The sequence below is a fragment of the Megascapheus bottae genome, chromosome 15 (assembly GCF_031878675.1).
Source record: "Megascapheus bottae isolate mThoBot1 chromosome 15, mThoBot2.hap1, whole genome shotgun sequence".
Classification (NCBI taxonomy): Eukaryota; Metazoa; Chordata; class Mammalia; order Rodentia; family Geomyidae; genus Megascapheus; species Megascapheus bottae.
Genome location: NC_143523.1, coordinates 50,159,004 through 50,171,930, shown reverse-complemented (window position 1 = coordinate 50,171,930; position 12,927 = coordinate 50,159,004). Strand labels below are relative to the sequence as shown.

Sequence of the window (12,927 nt, the reverse complement as noted above, 5' to 3'; positions counted from 1 at the left end):
TTCCAGCCTATGTCACTCCTCCCAGACCTCCAGTGCAAAGGAATGGTCATAGTCTCTATTATGCTTTCTATTCAGGTCTTTGCCAGCTGCTACACACTGTGTATTGGTGATGGCAATGTCAAGTCTGACTAGTGAGGGTTTAGAGTTCAGACAGTGGAGGTTCAGCTGTAGAAGTCCAGAGGCTGAGAGGCCAGGGAAACCATAGGAGCTGAGCCCTGGAGACAGGTGGCCTTAGTCCCTGGATCAGTTTATAGAACAGTGTGGAGCGATCACTGCTGACCCAAACAAATTCATGAGATCAGAACAGTGTCTAGATCCCTCCTTCTGGAGACTCACAGCCTCTGCCTTTGTTTTCCTAGCATGCAAACGTGCTGAGCCCTCAATAAAAGCCCTACAATCCTTAGCTTCTCAGGGGGCTGAGATCTGAGGATAGTAGTTTGAAGCCAGCTGAGGCAGGAAAGTCTATGAGAACTCTTGTCTCCAAGAAACTACCAAAAAGCCAGAAGTAGAGCTGTGGCTCAGGTGGTAGATCACTGGCTTTGAGCAAAAACAAGCTCAGTGTGCAGTGTGCAGATTTTGAGATCTGCCTTTGTTCACAAAGCTCCTTTTGTCCAGTCAGAGCCCGTTCATAGCCCTCAGCTCCCTGATCAGCACCATAGCCTGTGAGTGGAGGAACTGAGCCAGTCTGGGACAGGGAATTGCCAAGGGCAGAGCATTGATTGATACTGGGGCCAACATATCTAACTTCAAGGTCAGGCTTCCTCTGGCTCTCCTCAAGGCCTTTAGACAGACTACACAGGAAAAAAGGAAACGGAGGCAGTAGCAGGGACCATGGAACCCAGGGTCAAGAGCAATGATTCCAGGGGAATCAACCTAAATATAACTGAGACTGAGGACAAAGGACAAAGATGGGAAGAGGTGATTGGGACAGGGGATGACCAACCCCAAACTGGGAGAGGTCAGAGCAGCTTTGAGGAATGGCTGTGATATTGGGGATACATGGGGTGACAACTGCGGAGGGCCCCGAAGGCCAGGCTGATGCCTACAATTGTGGATCTGAACTGGGCAGTCATCAAAAGTGCTGTGCATCTCCCCGCTGCTTCCTGCTAATTCTCCACCATCTCAAAAAAAAAAAAAAAACAGCCATCATCACTACCATGCGAATGAACCTGAAGCAAGTTCTACCTTTTCCACCAGCTTGGCCATGAGGTCACTCCTCTGTGGGCTGTCCTTAGTGGTATCAAGAGGAGGGACAGTCCCTAAGCTGAGTCACGATGACACCTACCCAGTCCTGGAGGATGCCAGGTGCAGGTGAGATGACACAGGTGTTGGACTCACCTGCTCTTCTAATATGGACCGTGTCTGAGAAAGTGCAGCACTTCTCCCCACGAGGCTAGGGTAGTTTCTAAGCCAGAGAGCTGATGCTTGTTGTCATGGTGGATTCTATGACACGTTGAGCTCACAGAGCCAAAGAACTGCCAGATTGAGTGGACTTAGAGCCAGCTTTGCAGGGAGGGGACATGGCAAATTCAGGTGTCTGCGGGAGACAGGCAAGTGTATGAGATGCTACAGACACAGGGGCGTCCAGCGGGGCCCCAGCCAGAGGGGCCACCACTGCTGAGCCAGCCTCATTGACTAACGTAAGCTGGAAACTTCAAGTTGCATGAAAATTGAGGTTTTCAATGTTGACAACCAATTTTCAAATGAAATCAAACACCAAATGAGCCATCAAAGCACATCTACAAGTTAGATGAAACCTCAAGTTCACAATTTGTTCTTTCCAGTGCATACGTAAGAGGGGGTTAGAAGTCAGCGAGGGACAAAGACTTGGCCATCACCAGAAAGTGAGGCAGGTTTAGGATGTGGTCAAACCCTTCTCTGCACTTGCCAGGATCGTTTCTAAAGATTCACTCGCAGATGTATTTTTAGAGCAGGGCTAGGCCCCGAACTTCCCCTGGGCATGGGCAGGTGCCATGTTATGTAATAGGCATGTAGGTGGCATGTGTGCAGTGGATGCTGGGGTTGTTCTAGGGGCCCCAGGAAGGGCTGGGTAAAGGCAGGTGCCCATGTGGGCACAGGGTGGGTCTGCTCAGCCCTTATCAGTGTTAGTCACTGGGAGATACAGCTACTGGGCAACATGCTGGAGAGGGCTAGGACCCTTGGAGAGACCTTGGAGAGCTGCTGGGCTAGACTGGGAGAAGAGTTCATGGGTCCATCTCTCTAGGTGCTGATTGAGGAGCCTGGGAGAACATTTTGTTCTGGGCAGGTGATAGGGAGCTGTGACAGCTGTGCTGTGGCAATGCTGTCTGGTGGCATCTGCACAACTGGTAAAGTCATCAAGGAGCGTATCAGCCTGGCTCGACTAGAATAAGAAGCCAGGCCCTGAGAGGAGGCAGAGAGGACCAGGAAAGGAAGTAACTGTTGAAGCCCAAAGTGGTTGGTGATAAGCACAGTGACCAGAGAGAAACAGAGCTCAAGGGTCCCTGCAGCAGGGTTTGACCCATCTCCAACTTCCTAGATCTTGTCTACCCTGCCAGGCCATGGACTTCCCAACCTGAAACTGTAGGCAGCTAGCCATTGGGGGTTATCTATATACCTGGTGTGAGCCAGGCTGAGGAAGGAGAAGTTGAGAAGCTGTCACTGAAGAGTTGGTAGGAGGACAGCTGAGGCCTGGGGGAGAAGGTGACTCTACTGGCCCAGGCCTGGAAGTGTGGACAGAGCCCAAATGGGGGAATCTGACCTCCCATTTCCTTCTAGCATTTTCCTTTGCTTCTACATCCTTTCATTCCCTCCCCAATTACTCTCTGAACCCTTGTTGCATGCTCCATCTTTTCTATGGTAATTATTCGTCCAGAAAGATGATGTTATGGAGCTCTGGGTTCTCAAGGGGTCAAGGAATGAAGGAAGGAGAGAAGGAAGGAATGAGCGAGCAACTGAATGATTGAATTAGTAAATGACTAGATGAGTAAGCAAACGAGAAGATGAGTAAGGGAATGAATGAATGAGATAATGATTGAAGGAGTGAATGCACTCTGTCCAGGCCAACCAAAAATTAAAATAAAGGGCCAGGAGTTTGACCTAGTGGTTAAAGTGCTTGCCTAGCATGCATGAAGACCCGGGTTTGATTCCTTGGTACCACATATGTAGAAAAAAAAGCCGGAAGTGGTGCTGAGGCTCAAGTGGTAGAGTTCTAGCCTTGAGAAAGTCCAAGGACAGTACTCAGGCCCTGAGCTCAAGCCCAGGACTGGCAAAAAAAAAATTAAAATAAAGATGATTTCAAGTACATAACATTGTGCCCAATCGTTTGGATTCTGTGGGGTTGTTATGGGTGAATTTTTTTCTCTTCTCACCCTGGGTTCCCCTGGGAAAGATCATTATACCAATTTAACCCCCAAATGGCATGACCAATTTGGGAGTTCTTCCTCTGAAAGTGTGCTCAGAGCCAGTGTTTTTGAATTAACTGGGGCCTGTGTGGCTGCTAGTCTGGGCTGCATCCTCCTTCAATGGAAGGGACGGGGCTGAGGTATGAAGGTGGGGGAGACCACTGCTGCACTAAGAGCCAGTGCTTCTATCATGCAGAGAAAATAGGTATCATGCCAGTGAGGAGCCAGTGGCTCAAACCTGTAATTCTAGCCACTCAAGAGGCTGAGATCTGAAGATCCCACTTCAAAGCCAGTCTAGGCAGATAAATCTGCCATCTGCCATGGGAGGAAGTTTGAAACAGGACCCTGCAGCCGAAGGTTGAAATGACTACTGCCCCAGCCCACCGCTGGACTTGCAGTGTCCTGAGTCAGAAGCATCCAGCTAGCCCATTTCTGGATTATCTGCAGAAACTAAAGCAATCCACATTGGCTGTTGGGTCATCACTCCAGGAGCAGATAACTAATACCCAATACCTCCCACACCAGCCAAAGCCCCGGATTGTCCCAGTGCTCTGTGCCACTCAGCATGCTTGTGTCACCAGCTGTTCTTGGCCAAGACCCCGCAGGTTCAGACAGGAAGCTGGCAGGGCAAGACAGAACTTGCTTGTGTCTATGAAGGCAAGGAGTAGATTGGCCAAGTTATCTCATAATCTGAAAGTGAACAAATAAAGCCTAAGGAGGGGGAGTGTTGAAGGAGCTAGAAGTCCTGGCTTGAGCTGGATCTAGGAGGATGGCACCTCACCTTTTTTTTTTTTTTTTTTTGTCAGTCGTGGGGCTTGAAGTCAGGGCCTAGGCACTGTCCCTGCTGTTGTTGTTGTTTGTTGTTCCCAGTTCAGAGCCTAAATGCTGTCCCTGAGCCTCTTTGTGCTCAAAAGAGGCTAGCACTCTACTACTTGAGCCACAGTGCCACTTTCTGGCTTTTTCTGTTTATGTGTTACTGAGGAATTGAACCCAGGGCTCCATGCATGTTAGGCAAGCATTCTACTACTAAGCCACATTCCCAGCCCATCTCTGAGCTTCTTTGCTCAAGGATTACTCTACTACATTGAGCCACAGGGCCACTTTCTATTTGCTGCAGGTTACTTAACGGGGTAGGGTGGCTCACGCCTGTAATCCAAGCTACTCTGGAGGCTGAAATCTGAGGATCAAGGTTCAAAGCCAGCCCGGGCACAAAAGGACCTAAGACTTATCTCCAATTAGTCTCTAGAAAATGGGAGGTGGTGGTAGCCTTGAGCAGGGACAGCACCCAAGGCTGAGTTCAAGCCCCGTGACCCACAAGAAAAAAAAAAAAGGTCTCACAGACTTTACTGCTCAGGCTAGCTTTGAACTGCGATCCTCAGATCTCAGCCTCCTGAGTAGCTAGGATTACAGGTGTGAGCCACGGACACTTGGTTCAGTACCTCATTTTGTGACTCCGTTCTGGAAATTGACCCAAGATGCCTCCTACAGGATGGCCTTATAGGACTGAGTCTGCAAGCTCAGCCTTGAAAGTGAAGAAGTGGAGGCGCTGGCAGGAGGAGCAATTCATGCAAGATCATACTTGGATGAAATAATGTGTCTTCCTGCCTGCTCCCTGGTCTTCATCTTTCTTTGGCAAGTGGTGAGCTCCAGGGGTGTCTCTGAGATAGATCACAGGGGACACCACACAGCCTTTGCCCAGCCTGATGCTGGCATTAGTCATGTAGGTTGGTAGTCCTGCCCAGTCCTCTTCCAGAGGGTCTTTGGTCTCTCTGTGATAGATTCCAAGTGGATGATCTGGACTTGAACCTAGGCCAGGCTCACCCCACAACCTGGGCTTTCCCCCTCTTGCTGGGCCTTCTTGCTGTAGAGAATCTTCCATTGGCCTCTGGACTTGTCTGATGGCCTCTGACAGCATAGCTAACCACCATATAAACCTAAAACCCTGAGTTTGTATACACAGTTCCCACCCAGAGTCAACAGGGAAAGGAGCCAGTGAACAGAGCCCAGGAGGTGCCCAAGCCAGCCCAGACCAGCCCTTCCTACAGCCTCATTCCCACCTTTATTTACCACTTAGGATTTACTTTTCTCAGTGCCTCACCATTCTAAGGAAAGGATCCCATTACCAAGATTGTCTAATAGTGGGGTCTGACCCATTGCCAGTGCAGCTTGATAAGACCTTGCCTGACCTCTGAGCTCTCCACCATGCAGACAAACAGCCTGCAGTTTTACACTCTATCCCTTCCTTGATCTGTTGGCCAGTGCAGTTTTCTTTTTCCCTCCCTCCCTTCCGGCTCTTCCCTCCTTTCTTTTTGCTTTCTTTTTATTTCATTCTTTGTGTCAATCAGTACTGGGGTTTGAACTCAGGGCCTTACATTTGCACTTGGCTAGTTTTATTTGCTCAAGGCTAGTGCTCTCCCAATTTAGCCACAGCTCTTTTTTTTTTCCCCAGCATTTTGCTGGTTAATTACAGATGATAAGAGTGTTGTGGATTTTTCTGCCTGATCTCAGTCTCCTGAGTAGCGAGGATTACTGGCATGAACCACTGACTGGAGGCTTGCCCCACCCACTTCCCTAGACACTTTTGTGTGGTCTTGGGCATACAGAGACCAGCCCACCTGCCCTCAGCAGGGTCACAGGTGAGGTAGAAACCCCTGGGGATGGAGCACATGCGGGAATGTCTTCACCTCCTGCTGTGTGCATAATTACTTTCCTCATAGTCAGTGGCTTCTTTGGCTTCTTCAGACAAATAGGGCTTCAAGTCATTCAAAGTTCCAGGAATTTCACCAGCTAGAAGCAGTGTCCAGGCAGACAGACAGACCATGCTTTAAAAAAAACAAAAAACACTAAAATTTTCATAGAAGTCTTATTGCAAGAATCTGCCTTTCCCAGAATCCAGCTTTCCATCTTTTTATACCGCTCACCTCCTCCTTCCCCACCTCCTCTGCACACATCTCTCTCTCTCTCACACACACACACACACACACACACACACACACACACACGCACACAGGAACTGTGATTTCAGGATTTGATGTTTTGGGGGTTTAATATTCCAGAATTTAATTTTGGGGGATTGTGGTTTTGTTTTTTTAATTTTGTGGTTATTGTTTGTTTTTAAGAATTTAGGAATTGGGCCTAGAGTTTGGCCTAGTGGTAGAGTGCTTGCCTAGCATGCAGGAAGACCCAGATTTGATTCCTCAGTATCACATACATAGAAAAGGCCAGAAATGGTACTGTGGCTCAAGTGGTAGAGTGCTTGCCTTGAGGAAAAACCCAAGGACAGTGCTCAGGCCCTGTGTTCAAACCCCAGGACTGGCAAAAAAAAAAAAAAAAAAAGAATTTAGTAATTCTGAGCTTTTGGGATTTCATATTATGGCACCCCTCAATTTTCAGATTATGGCAATCCTTAGATCTTAGCCTCCCGAGTAGCTGATGGATGGAAGCCTCTAAAACCCAGCTGTAGCCCCTTCTGAACTGAACAAAGCAGTTTTCTGCCTGTCTTCTGTTTCTCTCCCATACTTCTCTCTTCCTCCTCCTTTCCTCTCTTTGTCTTTTGTGATTATGACTGGCATCACACCCAGCCAATCCTCCCTCTCTCCTTTTCTTCCTCCTTCCTTCCAGTATCTTCCTTTCCTTCTCTCCTCACTCAAGGTTGGACTTGACTCACCCTCCGACCCATCCTTTGTATATATTTCCCTTAATGCATTTCTATAGCTTTATCAGGCCTGGATCTGCTTCCAGGACAAGTCTGAGAAACTAATACCCTGACCTGGATGCTTCTCGTAGGAGTGGCTTCCTGCCTCCACCTCCTCACAGCCAGACCAACCCTCCTTCTCTTCTCTTTACGTGTGTGTGTGTGTGTGTGTGTGTGTGTGTGTGTGTGTGTGTGTGTGTGTGTGCATATGCACTTGGGCTTGGATTCAGAATCCTGTGCTCTTGCTTGGCTTTTTTGCTCAAAGCAGCTACTCTACCACTCAAGCCACACCTCTGCTTCTACCTTTTTGCTGGTTAATTGAGACAAGAATTTCCCTGGCTTTGAATCATGATCCTCAGATCTCAGCTTCCAAAGTAGCTAGAATGACGGGTATGAATGAGCTACCAGCCTCTGGTAAATGTTTGTTTTTGTGCTTGCAGCCTCCAGTCCTGCACAGGACTTGGCTATGAGCCTAACAGAGGCAGGACTAGGTGAGGGGGACTGGAGAGGGGGGAATGGTCCCCTTGTAGGTCTTCCCTTCCTCTGGCCATAGATTTGCTACCTAGCCAAGCCAGCCTGTCATCTCCATTCAATAGCGTCCTTGGCCTCTCTCTGGTTAGGCCTACTGGCTCACCACATAACTCTGCACACAGCCAGATCCCACTGTGACTCCAGCTGGAGACCCATCCATATCATAGGTGGAGCTTTCCACTGCAGACCAGGCAGAGATGACTGCCCTCCACCTCAGGAACTGTGAGAAGTCTTGTCTGGAAGATTCTCTGACCCTCACCCTAAGCACTCAGGAAAGAGTTAATATTTCTATTCTCCTCCTCCTCTTCCTCCTCTTCTTCCTCCTCCTCTTCCTCTTCCTACCCTTCCTCCTTTTCTTCCTCTTCTTCATCCTCCTCTTCCTCCCCCCTCCTCTTCTTCCTCTTCTTCCTCCTGTTCCTTTGTGTGGTAACTGGGGCTTGAACTCAGGGCCTGGGTGCTATCCTTGAGCTTTTCAGTCAAGGCTAGCACTCTAACACTTTGAGCCACAGTGCCCCTTCTAAGGGTTTTCTGGTGGTTGACTGGAGATAAGAGTCTCACAACCTTTCCTGCCCAGTCTGGCTTTGAACCTTGATCCTTGGATCTCAGCCTGCTGAGGAGCTAGGATTACAGGAGTGAGCCACTGGTACCCAGAAGTCCCTGAGCTTTTTTGCTGAAGGCTGGCACTCTACAACTTAAACTATAGTTCTATATCTGGTTTCTTGACAGCTAATTGGAGACAAGAGTTTTTTGGACTTTACTGCCTCCCTCCCTACTGACTTTGAACCACGATTCTCAGATCACAGCCTCCTGATTAGCTAGTAGTATGAGACCCGTAAAGACCCCACAACGTCCTAACGCTGCCTCACTGGGGATCAAGCTTCCAGCCCACGCATTGCTGAGAGACACACTCTAACCACCTCCAACCTCTACCAGTCAGTTTTCCAATACTATAAAAATAACTGAGGCTGTCAGTGGTGGCTGCTGTTTGCTTCTGAGAAGCCAGCTGCTCAGCCACCAGCCAAGGCTGGCAGGGGTGAATGCCCAGGCTGGACAGTGTGCCCGCTTCATGCAGCTGTGACTTCCTGTGAACAACTGATGATTTATATCCTTGTGCCAAGTTTCTACAAATAAAGGATGGGTGGATTATTTTCTCGTTGGAGGGCAAAACCTTCAACTGTAGAAGTTCTAGAAAGTATACATTAGGAAATTCAAGCATTCGAAGAATTTAGAAAAAAATCAGAGATTACAAAAATTACGGGTTGGGAGATTAATTCTCTATTCTTCAGTTCTATATCTGTTTACATGCTTAATTGTGTACTTGTGGTATCTACCTGAAGAATTTACAGCGAGACTTGCCATGACACTCCCATTTTTTTGCTTTTCCATTGATATGAAGCATTGGATGAATTAAAATCACAGAAGAAAAAAATACTTGAAGAAGTCATGGAAAAGGAAACTCACAAAACAGCTAAGTAAATTCGTGAAAGGTTTGATCCGAACTCGAAGAAAACAAAAGAGTTTGAGCCACCATCTGCTGGAGCAGCTGTAACTGCAGGACCCGGACAAGAGAGTCGTCAGCAATCTGCAGCTCAAAGAAAACTTTCACCAACACCCACAAGCTCTAATCAGAGACCTCCTCCTCCACAAGTTCCAGTATCTCCTGGACCACCAAAGGATGCTTCAGCTCCTCGTGGGCTGCCAGAAGGCACTGTGACTTCCGCCCTACCGTCAAATGCTTTACCGAGACCTCTTGGACCCCCTGCTACTTCAGTGCCTGGAATGGGTCTTCATCCTCCAGGTCCACCCTTAGCAAGACCTGTTCTTCCCCGAGAATGAGGTGCTCTGGATAGCACTGTTGAATATTTAGTTGGTGATGGTGCACAGAACAGGTATGCCCTATTGTTAGCAGTGTTTGTCTCATAATGTATGTCTTTGAAGGAAGAATTTGAATACATTGCCTTTCAATGTGCCTACTGTTTTTTCTTGAATCCTTCAAGAAAAACTTAGACCCCAGGCTCCAAGACTTCCAGAGTTTAATTTTGAGAAGAGGCAGGCAGTTGAAGGCTCAAGTTTAGTTGATGCCTTGACATCAGAAAGTATGCTTTCGTCTGAGAACCAAGTTAGTGAAGAATCTTTAGAAGAACAAGATGCTCTTGATAACAGCACAGAACAGACAGATGACAAAATACCAGCTACAGAGCAGACAAACCAAATGACAGAAAAGGCATCTGGCTCAGAAGGACAAGAGGAAAAACTAGAAGAAACAGAGAATGAGGAAAACTCAACAAATGAAGACAAATCAACAGTTTTCAGAGCTGGTTCTATTACTAATCTTGAACTAAGTGGAGAATCTTTGATGACAAAGTAGTAAATGTTTCTATGCGCCTTCAACTGCATATTTGTAGTCTTGTTGATGTCAGTTATTACTTTTTTGATGGTACTTAAACAATTTTTTGCCCCTAAACATGTATTCTTGATACCATTTAAGTTCAGATTGCCTAGAAATTTCAGGATATCAAATAAGCTAGTGGATGTTAAGGTTAAAAGCAAGCAATACCAGTGAAATAGGATACTTTTGAATGCACAATGATCCACAATGTTCCACAATGTTAGATAGCTTTTAGATATTTTATCTATCCTAACCAAAAAATGAATAGCATTTTTGTTTTCTATATGTGTATCATTTGTAAATAATATCTATTTTGACATAGGAAAACTTTTGGTTAAGAATAAATTCTCTAGTTGTGTTTGTCTTAAGGAATGCAACACAATTAAGATTTTTGAATATTTCATCATTAAACACTGGTAGAATTTTAACTCTTGAAATATTTGCCAATGGGGTAGAGATATCTGTTTAGGTGTTTACAGTAAGTGATATTGAAGTTATAATCGTAACTACATAGGCATTGATACAAATTCTCAGTAAGAATGCAATTAAACAGTCAAGTGCAGTGTTTCTATTGGTGTCTTTTATTTTGCAGCTGGGCCAAAGGCATATGATATATATATGTATATATATAATTAGTTTACGCTTACATATTAATATATAGGAAATATGCCTGCATTTGACTATACTTGAATTCTTAGTATTATTTATGCTTGTAAAATAATGATGACGATACATAAGTGAATTTTGTGCCCTTGTATGTGTTTTGTTAAGGAAAATAAAGATGACCTGGCAGCAATAAAAAAAAAATAACTGACATAAACCAACTTACAAAGGAAGAAGATTTGCTTAGGCTTACAGTTTGGGATATTTCTGCCCTCAGTCCCGTTGCTCTGAGCTTGTGGTGGTGATGAAGGCTGGGGCGCGAAGGAACAGGAATCAGCATAGTTGAGACTAGCTAGCAGCAATACCTCCCTGGTCAGGACTGGCTCCAGTCCCCACAGGCGCTGTGGCTGCTGGGTAAGTCTTGTTTGCTGAGGTCCTCCATCCTGCCTGGCGCCAGCCTGGCTTGCTCAGCTCAGTCGCACCTTAAGTTTGTCCCAGCAAGCCATCTCTCCCAACAAAGAGCCAGTGTCCTTGAGACAGCAGGTTCTTTCCAGGCAGTCAGATCATCAAAGCAGTGACCAGGCCCTGAGCAGCTGAGGACACAGTGAGTGGTTCTTTGTGGGTGCTTGGCTTTGAGCCTCTACCCTTCAGCAGAGGTCAGAGCAGAGAAAACAAGAGGTTCAGGCTGGAGAGCCAAGGGAACATTTGCCAAGATGGTGGCCAAAGGCCAGACAAGGGCTCCCTAGGTGGGATGCAGGATTTTTGCCCCCCTCACACACACAACTCAGGCCTCCAGGATCCAGCTTAGCCTGACACCCAGCAGCAAAGAGTTGTAGTTTACACCATTTTCTAGCCAGGGAGGTGATCACATTTTTATACTGCAACTTGGTTTCTCCCTTCTTCCCTGCTCATCTCATGCCCCACTGTTTCTTTTTCTGCCTATTCTGATCACCTGTTGAAACTCACGTGCAAGCCAACTATCTTTGCTGCTGGAATGGCTCACCAGTTCCACAGAGCCAGCCTCAAACACCCACAACTGGCTAGTGAGTAGTGCCCAATGGGGACACTGGACTGAATACATCCTAGTCACCAGCAAGATTTAAGTCAATGGTCAGTGCTGTTGGCCATCCCACACTCTTTCAATAAAGGCTATTTAAAGGAGAGATCCCAGTGGGTGACTAAACAACTCCAACACAGTAAGGGAGGCAGAATAGAAGCTGGCTTAACTCTGGCCAGATGGTGTGGCACTGACTTGTCAGAGGTTGCCTACAGAGGATGCACAACACACTCAAGAGTAAAGATGAATAACTTAAATTCTATGAACATCAGTAACTTATATTCACCAAAAGAACCCATTTAGAAATGAAATTAGTTGAATGCCAAATATCTCACACCTGCAAATTCTAACTACTCGGGAGACTGAGATCTGAGGAGCAAGGTTTAAAACCAGCCAAGACAGAAAAGTCCATGAGACTCATCGCTAATTAACCAGCAAAAAATGGCTCAAGTGAAAGAGTGCCAATCTTGAGAGAAAAAGCTAAGAGAGGCTGGGCGTGCGGTGGCTCACACCTGTAATCCTAGCTACTCAGGAGGCTGAGGTCTGAGGATCAAGGTTCAAATCCAGCCTGGGCACAAAAGGACCTGAGACTCTTATCTACAATAACCTCTAGAAAACAGGAAGTGGGGCTTGGCTCAAGGGTAGGGTGGTAGCCTTGAGCTGAAGAGCTCAGGGACAGAGCCCAGGTCAAGTTCAAGCCCCATGACCCACCAAAAAAAAAAAAAAAAGAGAGAGAGAGAATGAAGCCCTGTCCTGGCATACAACAAAAATAAATGAAATTGGGACTGGGAGTTTGGCCTACTGGTTAAAGTGCTTGCCTAGCATGCATGAAGACCCGGGTTCGATTCCTCGGTACCACATACATAGAAAAAAGCCAGAAGTGGTGCTGAGGCTCAAGTGGTAGAGCTCTAGCCTTGAGAAAGTCTAAGGACAGTGCTCAGGCCCTGAGCTCAAGCCCAGGACTGACAAAAAATAAAAATAAAAAAAATAAATGAAATTAATGGTAAAGCTATAAACTGGAATGTAATATTCATAATACATTTCTCCAAGCCAAGTGTCTATCTAGTGTGTAGAAAGAACTCCCACGAGTCAATAAGAAAAGGTAAACAGCTCAGTGGACTGGTTGAAAGACTTGAGCAGGCATTTCACATATGCACACACAGGAAAGCAAATGACTCATAGGTGGGAGAGAAGGCAGCACATAGCCTCACCTGTCTCCTGCAGAAAGCCCACGAAAGCTCTCTCCCTGGATGCCATTTGTACCCACTAG

At 46.6% G+C, this 12,927-nt stretch overlaps 1 pseudogene; it reads left to right on the top strand.

The window, feature by feature from the left end:
* The first annotated feature begins 9,036 nt into the window (after window positions 1-9,036).
* Window positions 9,037-9,976, top strand: LOC150054328 (endoplasmic reticulum junction formation protein lunapark pseudogene; annotated as a pseudogene).
* Window positions 9,977-12,927: the final 2,951 nt, after the last annotated feature.